The sequence below is a fragment of the Poecilia mexicana genome, unplaced genomic scaffold (assembly GCF_051168715.1).
Source record: "Poecilia mexicana isolate PSO_F unplaced genomic scaffold, ASM5116871v1 scaffold_12, whole genome shotgun sequence".
NCBI lineage: Eukaryota > Metazoa > Chordata > Actinopteri > Cyprinodontiformes > Poeciliidae > Poecilia > Poecilia mexicana.
This window is the reverse complement of record NW_028263381.1, coordinates 22,092,992-22,104,877: the sequence shown is the minus strand read 5'-3', so window position 1 is coordinate 22,104,877 and position 11,886 is coordinate 22,092,992. Positions and strand designations below refer to the sequence as shown.

Here is an 11,886-nt window from a genome sequence, read left to right as displayed (position 1 = left end):
CTCTCTGTGTTTCTATGCAGACAGAGGTACAGATAAAACCTCCAGCACTGAGGACCAAATCTGAGGCTCCAGATCATAACAGGGATCCAAAGGTTCACCACATGCGGAGCTTCGGGTCGGGTTGGGATCAGGAACCGGTCTGACATCTGGAAAAAGGCTTTGACTCTGATCCAGTCCAGGTCTGAACCAGTTCTGCCTAAAGATTAAATGAGATTTCTGTATTTGTCACCATCTATAGAGCTGTGACGATGTTTTCTTTCTAATGACGTTGGGATGAAAAACAGAAAAAGAGATCGGGCCCATCATGTCCGTTTACGGGTCGGACCAAATGCTCACCCACACTTTGCCCAGAGCAGATCATTTTGGCTCAGATCAAAAAATAATTGTGTGAATTTGTTTAGTTTTTCCTCTTTGCTCTTCCAGATGCCAATCAGCCATCAGGAGCCATAAATATCGATGCTACTGATGGTTTTCAGGTCTCTGTTGAAATTCATGTTTGTCTGCTAAATAACAAGCACATTAAAGTTAATGGTGTTTTTCATTTTGTTTTTAATATAAAATATTGTCAGCAGTCTGACTGGTCATCTGTCCCACACATATCATCTCTTTCCCGCTCAGTTTGTGGAACAGCAAATATAATCTGCTGCCTTTTGGTTTTAGACCCGCAGCATCCAAGCGCTGCTGCGCCGTAACGTGATGATCCACTAGGTTGTCCTGCTGCTCTAAACTGGCATTGCTGGAGGACATTTGACATCTATTTTATTATTATTTTAATATTGCAAATGTGGCGGGAGCAGTGTGATAATTGGGAACTTAAGTTTAAAAACACTATTTTAATAATTGGTTGCAACAACTCCACTAAAAAGTTACCTTTAAGGCACACAGACCCGCTACAGATGAGGCTTGAGACAATCTCACAATGAAAAAATTTTATTTATTCCACAATTGTAGTTTAATCAAAAATACTAGTCTAAAACCACTCACACATTAAAAGTCAGTGTTAGCGCAACTCAGGGACGGGAGTGCAATCTGGGGTAGTGTCCTAAAAGAGAAGAAACGCAGCAAACGAAACAAGGCAAAACAAAAGAAAATCGTGCACCAAACCAAAAGTAGTACCACCACCCGGAAAGTCCACCACCAACACCACAAGCTGGCCGTTCCCGTCAAAAAAAAACAAAGAAGAGAGACATTCAAATTACAAACAATACAATTATACAGTTCAGCCCACAATCAAGCAGCAATAGTCCAAATTAAGAGTCCGTCCGGGGAGAAACCGATCCGCTGTAGCAGACGCCACTCAGAGCGGCAGTAGAAAGATAGTCCGAGCTGATCACCAATCAGCCCAAATCAGCCACATTGGACGAGTGGTAGGAGCCAGCTTTACGCCGACCAGGACGGCGGGCATGAAGCCAGGTAGGCAGTCGACAGGTTATCCAGCTGACAGGTGGACCGCCAGTCGGGGACAACCAGAACAGCGGGCAAACAGCCGGCCAATGACAAACAGCCAGCCAAGGACAAACAGCCAGCCAAGGACAAACAGCCAGCCAAGGACAAACAGCCGGCCAAGGACAAACAGCCGGCCAAGGACAAACAGCCAGCCAAGGACAAACAGCCGGCCAAGGACAAACAGCCAGCCAGGGACAAACAGCCAGCCAGGGACAAACAGCCAGCCAAGGACAAACAGCCAGCCAGGGACAAACAGCCAGCCAGGGACAAACAGCCAGCCAAGGACAAACAGCCAGCCAGGGACAAACAGCCAGCCAAGGACAAACAGCCAGCCAGGGACAAACAGCCAGCCAGGGACAAACAGCCAGCCAAGGACAAACAGCCAGCCAGGGACAAACAGCCAGCCAAGGACAAACAGCCAGCCAAGGACAAACAGCCAGCCAAGGACAAACAGCCAGCCAGGGACAAACAGCCAGCCAGGGACAAACAGCCAGCCAAGGACAAACAGCCAGCCAGGGACAAACAGCCAGCCAAGGACAAACAGCCAGCCAGGGACAAACAGCCAGCCAAGGACAAACAGCCAGCCAGGGACAAACAGCCAGCCAAGGACAAACAGCCAGCCAAGGACAAACAGCCAGCCAGGGACAAACAGCCAGCCAGGGACAAACAGCCGGCCAAGGACAAACAGCCAGCCAGGGACAAACAGCCAGCCAGGGACAAACAGCCAGCCAGGGACAAACAGCCAGCCAAGGACAAACAGCCAGCCAGGGACAAACAGCCAGCCAAGGACAAACAGCCAGCCAGGGACAAACAGCCAGCCAAGGACAAACAGCCAGCCAAGGACAAACAGCCAGCCAGGGACAAACAGCCAGCCAGGGACAAACAGCCAGCCAAGGACAAACAGCCAGCCAGGGACAAACAGCCAGCCAAGGACAAACAGCCAGCCAAGGACAAACAGCCAGCCAAGGACAAACAGCCAGCCAGGGACAAACCACCAGCCAAGGACAAACAGCCAGCCAGGGACAAACAGCCAGCCAAGGACAAACAGCCAGCCAGGGACAAACCACCAGCCAAGGACAAACAGCCAGCCAGGGACAAACAGCCAGCCAAGGACAAACAGCCAGCCAGGGACAAACAGCCAGCCAAGGACAAACAGCCAGCCAAGGACAAACAGCCAGCCAAGGACAAACAGCAGCAGCACTGAGCTCTTTATGTAGTGCCTCTAAAAGGAAGGAGGAAACGTAGAGCTTGTACAGGCGGCGGCGATCAGAGCGTCGTTAAGCGCATCGTTTGCGCGCACGCATTAATTTGCAGCCAGCGCCACAACCAATTAGATTCAAGCACTTGTGTGGTGCGTTCAAAGGCCACAGGGCATACTGCCACACAAATATTTGACCAGTCGTGGTTTTTGTCATATCTATCTGTCCTCCCCATAGTTCTATTGAGCGTATTTTGGACTTTTAACAGTAGCTGAACACAGGAAGCCGCAGCTGCATGTTTACCTTGAGATTTTCCTTTAAGTGAAACAGAAAAGAATCATTTTAGATTTTTTAACTTTTAACATTTAGGAGAAAAAAGATCTATTGTGTCCAAACGTAGCGAGTCTGTGTGAGTCCGTGGAGGTGCACACAAAGCCTGAATCTGATTGGTCAGTTTACTTTAGTGAATTTGGCAGCTTGGCGCTTTTTCTATAAGGTAAAAATGAAGAGCGGAGTTTGAATCCTCCCGTAGTTCTAAGAGCGGTCGGATCCTGCAGAGCTTTTTACCGTGTCCGGTTCGGGCGGGTCTCCGGTGTGTGTGTGTGTGTGTGTGTGTGTGTGTGGGTGTGTGTGTGTGTGTGTGTGTTTGTAATACGTTGTGGGGACCGGAGCCTGGTCCCCACGAGGGGAAACCCTGTTTTTGGGTCAGGGGTCAGAGTTAGGGTTAGGAAAAGGGTAAAGGTGGTTTAGGCTGTAGAAATGAATGGAAGTCAATGGAAAGTCCCCACAAAGATAGCAAAACAAACATGTGTGTGTGTGTGTGTGGGGGGGGGGGGGGTGTGTGTGTGTGTGTGTGTGTGTGTGTTTGTGTGTGTTTTGGCGAACTGAAGAGCTGAACCCGGTTGGACAGCTGTTTAACCCACTACTGTTCACACCAATGATGTAATGATGACAAAACCTTCATCCAATCAGGTGCTTTAATCCCGTCGATCTGTGTTCAGCTGTTCTCAGATCGGCTGCAGCCATTTTCAATGTATCCCTTTCTCAAGCGGCTGTTCCCGCCTGCCTGAAGACCGCGACCATCATCCCGGTCCCAAAGACATCCACAGTGATGGGTCTGAATGACTATCGGCCAATAGCCCTCACGCCGATAGTCAAAGTGCTTTGAAAGACTGGTAATGACCCACATCAAAGCCACTATCGACGTCACCGTAGACCCTCACCAGTACGCCTACAGGAAGAACCGCTCCACAGAAGATGCCATTTCTTCTGTGGTCCATACTGCTCTCACTCACTTGGAGAAGAGGAACTCCTATGTTCGTCTGCTATTTGTGGACTTCACATCGGCTTTCAATACAATAATACCTCAGACCCTAATACATAAACTCTCCTTACTTGGACTGCGCACTTCACTTTGCAACTGGGTCCTGGACTTCTTGACCAACAGGCCGCAGTCTGTGAAGATTCACAACATCTCCTCCTCCACCACAGTCCTCAGCACTGGCTCCCCACAGGGCTGTGTGCTGAGTCCCCTCCTGTTTACGCTACTCACATATGACTGCTCTCCTCTTCATCCTGGCTGTCATATTGTGAAGTTTGCGGATGACACAGCAGTGGTTGGAAACATCACAAACGGTGATGAGTCAAGCTACAGACAGGAGGTGGAAAACCTGGAGGCCTGGTGCAGGGAAAACAACCTCTGCATCAACGTCAAGAAGATGAAGGAGATGATCGTGGACTTCAGACGGAACACACACGTCCATTCCCCCCTGCTAGTCGGAGGATCTGCGGTGGAAGTTGTCTCCAGCTACAGGTATTTGGGCGTGCACCTGTCCAGCAACCTCACCTGGAGCACCGTTTTGGTCAAGAAGGCGAATCAGCGGCTCTATTTCCTCAGGCGGCTGAAGCGTGCAGGACTGGGGAGCTCAGTCCTCACCTCCTTTTACAGATGTGTGGTGGAGAGCGTGCTGTGCTCCAGTATAAACGTGTGGTATGGCAGCTGCTCTGTTGCAGACAGGAGAGCTCTGCAAAGAGTGGTGAAGGCGGCACAAAGGACTGTTGGAGTCAACCTCCCCACCGCCACAGACATCTACACCTCCAGATGCAGGAAAAGGGCCTCCTGCATCATGAAGGACCCTACTCACCCAGCACACTCACTTCTTGTCCCGCTCCCCTCAGGTAGGAGGTTGCGGAGCATCAAATGCAGGACAACCAGACTGAGAAACAGCTTCATACCAGAAGCTGTGCGACTCTTAAACTCCCATCATTCTCCCTTATTGCACTGCTCTTAGCTATACACTTTTCCTACCTGTAATATTGTGCTCTTGTAGCGACTTTATATTTTATACTTTTATATTTATATTTTTATATTTGGATGTAACTGGGGCTGTGACTCTCAATTTCGTTCCACCTCATGTGATACGTGATGTGAATGACAATAAAGTATCTTGAATCTTGAATCTTATTCTCTTTCACATTTTTGCAGACTCCAGTTCTGAAAATGGAATAAAGTCCACTCCACCATCTAATGCTCTGTGTAAAGCTGCCTTCTGCTCCCCACTGACAACTTTTACATTTTGTTCTGATTGTTTTCCACCAAACCTCTATGACCGCAGCGCATGGTAGACTCAGAAACGTTGTCCACCAGGTAAGGGATGTTTACTGTTTACTTTGGGACAAATGGCGACAAACCCACTGAATTGATTGACAGGAGCCATCATATCAACTGAACAAGAGCCTGACATTCAAAGTGCGTAACAGAGGTGACGAAACACCCCATGGCCCCAATACCTCAAAAATGAATCCGCTGCGTTGAGGTAGAGCCCAAGGTCTGAATTGGACATTTTCACAAGAGGAAAACACACAAGAAACTGGAGCATAAACTGTTAATACTTTGAAATATTAATAAAACTGCATTTCCTTTTGTAGATGATAAAAATCAACATTTCCCCATCGATGGTTGAGAAAGTCTGACAACTGCTGGTTGGAAAGATCTGCAATAATCTCCTTTGTTCTGTCAATAATCCAGAGTTACACTATCAGTGGAAGCCTGACCTCCACTTTTCTTAATAACTTTCTTTATGATTCTTTCAGCCTGGAGGAAATGAAAATTATCCATTATTATGTGTTGAGATTTAGCAGGTTAACCATGTCACAGTCAGACATCAATTATTATGTCAAATAATAATTACATCATCTTTGAAAGCAGGTAAAGGACAGAAATCTGGTTTCACCAGGATTGGTCCCATTTTACCTGAGAGTCTCCAGGTTGCAGTTTGGACTCTTCAGTCCAGCAGAGAGAAGCTTCACTCCTGAATCCTGCAGGTTGTTGTTACTCAGGTCCAGTTCTCTGAGACTGGAGGACTGGGAGCTGAGAACTGAGGACAGAGCTTCACAGCTTCTCTCTGAGAGGTTACAGCCACTCAGTCTGAGGAGACAGGGAGGAAAATCTGGTATTAAACTATTCATCAGAATGAATGTCTTTTTCTATCAGGTCAACAATGTTCCTGTTTTACTGATTTAAGGGACTGTTTTATATTTAATTATGTTGCCTTTTGTTGTGAAAAAAAAATTGACAAATGTAATGTGGGAAAAAATAGAAACAAATTTGCTCCTAAAACAATCCAAAAACAAACAGTAGCCAAACATTAAATACAGAAACATTGGTAACATTTTATTTGTGCATAAGATTGACATGAAACTGTCAAAAATATCTTCTGTCATGAAGATGAAGGAGTCTTCATGAATGTTTACGACTTTGTCATAAAGTGTCATTCGGTAAATAATGACACATTTAATACAAACTTGTATTAAAAGTCCATTAAAATGCCAACTTTGCACTAGATGTGTCATTATTTACCAAATGACTCTTCATGCCAACAGTTCACTCAAAAAAATGAACTTAGGGGGTTATTAGATTAATAAAAAAATATCATGTACTTTTAACACAATAATTTCATGTTTTAAACAAAAACGTGATAAAATCATGTTGAACAAACAAGAAATTCATCAACTTAACGTTTATGAAATTGAATCATGTTGAGATAACACGATTCATTATAGTCAGACTGATCTTGTGCTGGAGGCGACGAGCGAGATCACGGCAGATCCCGATTCAACTTATTTACTTTAGTTGGACCCAATGTAATTTAATAGAACCAGACCAACTAATTTGCAATGTTTTGGACCAAATAATTGACTTTACTTGATTAAGATGAATGCAAATTTAGTTGAAACCAACTTATTTAACAGTGATACCTTCACACTATGTAATTGATGTACTCATGTCAGTGGCTAACATGTGTTAACATCACATGAAGTGATGGTTAGCTGGTAATTAATCAGCGTTTTTCTAACATTTGCACCATTTCCTGCTTGCTCCATGCTTGTGTCAAAGCACAACTGAATTGAAGTGGTTATTGCATTTATAAAAAACAGAATTATTTTATGTTTCAAATGCAAATATGACAAAATCACGTCAAATAAACATAAAATTCAACAACCTAGCGTTAATAAAATGTATTCGAGTTGAGACAACGTGATTCAATTTAGTCAGACTAATCTCCCGCCGAAGAGGGTCTAGCGAGACCCGGAGATCACGCGAGACACTGGCGAGATTACGGAAGATCACGCGAGATGCTAGCGAAATTATGGAAGATCACGCGAGATGCTAGCGAAATTACGGAAGATCACGCGAGATCTTGTGTCTGGGAAAACTTCAAACTGTTCTTTCAAGAGAAGCGGGAAGATTCCTGATTTGGATCTGCTTAATTTGAAAAAGGTAAGATTCAGTCTATTTTCATCCGTCTAAATCAAAATAAAAATCGAAATAAAAAGATGCAAATTAAAATCATCAGACTTAAAAAAAAAACATTTTTTTCTATGTTCGGTCACGTTTCTATGTAATTGATGTACTCAAATCATGCTAACATCACATGAAGCAGTGTAAGGGTCACAAAGCTGCTGTCAAGACAAAAAATGGACCCCATAAATGTCACAGTTTTGCTCCTCCTGAGGTTGTTAAAGCTCCCTGGAAAAAAGTTGGACTGATGTAAATTCAGCATCTGGTGCCATACAAACTCTGAAGTCTGAGGTTTAGTGGATTGTAAACAATGGGGCCAAACATAAGTCTATTTAAATGTTTTTTTATTATTATTATTATTTAATTTCAGTACTGTTATTATGTAGGTAAATGCAGAGTGGACATTGGATACACACACACTTTTGTGGCTTTCTATCGTAATACAGATTCTTCATTTATTAATAATAAGTATTAAATTTGAGTCAGAGGAACCTGCGGAGACCTTTGCTGTTAGAGCTTTAAATGTGCTTGCAATGTCCACATAAATGTCCACCTTCTAACTATGGATTTCTAGTATTTTTTTCTGGCTGAAACACTCAGAGGATTGTCCATTATTCCTATTAGTCCATGAACAGACTTGAGCTTTCTTATTTTTTAAATACATATATTCCTCTGCTCTAAAGATGTATTTTGTTATTGTACTTGTTTTTCCATAAATAATTGTAGTTCAAAAACAATTTTTAAGTTTATCGGTTTAATTTTGAAATGTTGAGGTTTTTGTTTTGATTTTTATGTTTTATATTTTCATTGCTTTCTACCATGTTCAATTCACCACTGTTCTGCACATACATGCTTGTGGTTATATTCAGTTTCAGAACAGCTGAAACACTGGGTGCCTTTAAATCTCAACTTAAAACCCACCTGTTTAGAGTTGCTTATAGCTAAATTAGGCTTAGTGCGGTTTTAATGTCTTCAATGTTTTTAATGTTTTTGACTTTACTTTTTATCTGTTTCACTGTATATTAAATGTTGCATGACTCTGTGTTTCTGTTGTTAATTATGTAAAGCACTTTGAAATGCCTTTCTGCTGAAATGTGCTGTACAAATAAAATTTGATTGATTGATTCATGATCCATTCAAGAGACTTGTACTAAAAGTTTGAATGTTCAGATACAACTCTGCTCAGGGTGAATTACATATTTTAATGTTTGAAAATCTGATCTCTTTCAGAACATCACCTGTCTGTTATCCACCTACATAAGCACTGGTGAAGGGGGTCATCGGCCATCAAGTTTTAGATTGCAGTGGCTAATGATAAGTTTTGCCAGATCTAAAATGACTGAATCTAGTGTTAGAGCGATCATAAGGGTTCAGCTGAACTTGTATTTGGTAAGTCAGTTTTATTTGTCTTTATTTGCGTGGGGATGTGGAACTGTAAGGAGTGTTGTCTCTCTCTGTCTAGTAGATATGAGCTGCTATCAGCCCTATGCTAGCTACAGAATAGTACAGAGCAAGGGGGAAGAAGGATGAGCAGCAACATGAGATTGTGATTGACAGCACTAAAACTCTCCTGCCACTGACTGGTTGTTTCTAGCACTGGGAGAAGGCAGAGGAAATAGATTTTTCACAGTATATCCCCCTACACTGTACCCTTGTTTCAGACATAAATATTTCTTAGGTGACAGCTTCAGTTAGAAGTTTAAATAAAATGTTAAACTTAATTTTAGTCATGGCATAATGAAAGGAGAATAACAATTTTAAAGATCTTTCAAATAGGCTGCAAGCCACTGATCACTTTCGTTGTGACTTCATTTGAATTTAAGTTTTCAAGTATGTGACCCTATAGTATACTGCTGGATTTTTGCGGTTGTTCTCATTGTTTTCTGATCTGCATATTTAGGAAAACACTGCTGAAGTCAGACGAGGGTGGATCCTAAAAGGTCTGTGTGCATACCTGAATGAAGATCCAGAGAAGCTGGAGAAAGAGTACATGGTATGTTAATTTATCTTTGTGTCCACAAAAGAGGTGATGATAGTTGGAGTTAATTGGACTTCCTGTGAATTACCAATAAATTTAAAGTAAGAGAAGATCATTAACACTTTTTTTTTCACTTGGGTACATTCAATTTTAATTTGACTTTTGAGATGCTTTTAGATTTCTCCCACAGAAAAGGATAATCATTAGTAAGATTGATATAATTACAGTTATTGTTAAGTGGGTTTAAAATGAGGATTTTTAGGTGAGTTAAACTCCACAAAAAGATCTTTGGACTGTTTTATTTAGCCTTATTTTCTAACAGCATTGTTTCATACGCAGACAAAAATATGAACTAACTTTACCTAAGATGTTAGTACTGATCTATTTGGAAATAACTACCACACATAGTCATGACATTTCCTCCATCCAGGAAATAAGACAGGTTCTTCATGTATAAGATGTTTGGTTTGTGTACAGAGTCAGGGCTTTGTTTGCACATAAGTAGGACTGGTTTGGAATGACAGTCTGTGTGGTGGATCCTCAGACTGTCATTTCAATTGAGGAGAACAGGCCATGGAATATGGGGCCTATTTGGGATTCATCCCTTCTCTTCATGTTTTTCCATATGAGACAATATACCGTATTTTCCGCACCACAAGGTGCACCCCATTATAAGACGATTTTTGTGAAAATGTAGAAAATATGGTACCTTTTCTAAATGGGAAATCTTACCACTGGACTCACAATTAACACAGACAGGTCTTTGATGGACCTTAGCTGTTGGTGAGTCAGCCAAACAAGTGTAAAGTTATTTTTTTATTTAATGAGATGTGAAATCTCTCCTCCCCAAATCCCCACCCTTGTTCCCATCATCAAGGTGCACAAATGGCCGAGACCGTCTGTGGAATCTTCGTTATCCGACCGGAGAGTGCAGAGCCTGGCGATGCCATTGAGGATGTTGGGATTCTCCTGGACGGGGTGGAAGTGATGAACAACTTGAGCAATGCATCTTTACATGTTTTTCTAAAGACCGTAATGGAAAACTAAATTTTAACTGTTACAGTTCGCAAAGTTGAGCGAATTTACTGACACTTTTTATGTTGTTAAGAATTTGATCTATGCTAAACACAGCCCAGTTTTTTTCTGGAATAACAAAACTGACCTTTTGTTGTTTATTTCAACTTTCAACTCAGCTGTTTTTTGTGCTGTGTAAAAAGAAAATGGATAACAATTTTGAAAATACAGTTCATGTTGTACTTTTTCTAATTGTTGAGTGTTCTTTCTTCTTTCAGTGTGGTCTTAAAACACTTCATTTAATAGCACTTAAGAAAATGTCTTTGAATTAACATAATTCAATCATGGAAAGATTTTCCACACGATTAAATAGCTTTCTTTCAGCATGAAGCATGTTTGTTCAGCTAACTTAATTTTCATGAGTTGGATCAACGTAATTAAGTAGTGTGAAGGTATCACTGTAAAATTAGTTAGGCTGGCTCTATTAAATTACATTGGGTCCAACTAAAGTAAATAAGTTGAATCAACCACAAAAATTAAGTTGAACCAACACATTTCCTTTAAATTGGAATAACCTTAATAAATTAAGTTGAACCAACACATTTGCTTTAAATTGGAATAACCTTAATAAATTAAGTTGAACCAACACATTTCCTTTAAATTGGAATAACCTTAATAAATTAAGTTGAACCAACACATTTGCTTTAAATTGGAATAACCTTAATAAATTAAGTTGAACCAACACATTTCCTTTAAATTGGAATAACCTTAATAAATTAAGTTGAGCCAACACATTTCCTTTAAATTGGAATAACCTTAATAAATTAAGTTGAACCAACACATTTCCTTTAAATTGGAATAACCTTAATAAATTAAGTTGAACCAACACATTTCCTTTAAATTGGAATAACCTTAATAAATTAAGTTGAACCAACACATTTCCTTTAAATTGGAATAACCTTAATAAATTAAGTTGAACCAACACATTTCCTTTAAATTGGAATAACCTTAATAAATTAAGTTGAGCCAACACATTTGCTTTAAATTGGAATAACCTTAATAAATTAAGTTGAGCCAACACATTTCCTTTAAATCGGAGTAACAAAATTACATAGTGCTGAAATAAAGCAAAGTAATCAGGTGGAAAATCTTTCCATGATTTTTTTATGTTAATCCAAAGAGTTATTTTTTTCAGTGTTGTAAACATTCATGAAGACTCCATCATGTTCATAACAGCTGCTATGTCACGTTTATGACAATGTCATGTCAGTCTGATGCACACAAATAAAGTGTTACTGGGAAATTTAACCCCGTATTTAAAGAGTTGTGAAAACACCAACCTGACACTAAAGGTCACTAAACACATGGAAACACTTTCAGAAATCACCACCATTAAAACTGCATTCATAAATATCACAACATTGAACCAAATATGTTTTAAACATGTT

At 41.1% G+C, this 11,886-nt stretch overlaps 1 long non-coding RNA gene across 1 annotated transcript; it reads left to right on the top strand.

The window, feature by feature from the left end:
- The first annotated feature begins 9,350 nt into the window (after positions 1 to 9,350).
- LOC148156082 (uncharacterized) lies at positions 9,351 to 10,690 on the top strand. Its single transcript, XR_015764754.1, has 2 exons — positions 9,351 to 9,439; positions 10,302 to 10,690. It is a non-coding gene; the product is annotated as an uncharacterized LOC148156082 (long non-coding RNA).
- The last annotated feature ends 1,196 nt before the right edge of the window (positions 10,691 to 11,886 follow it).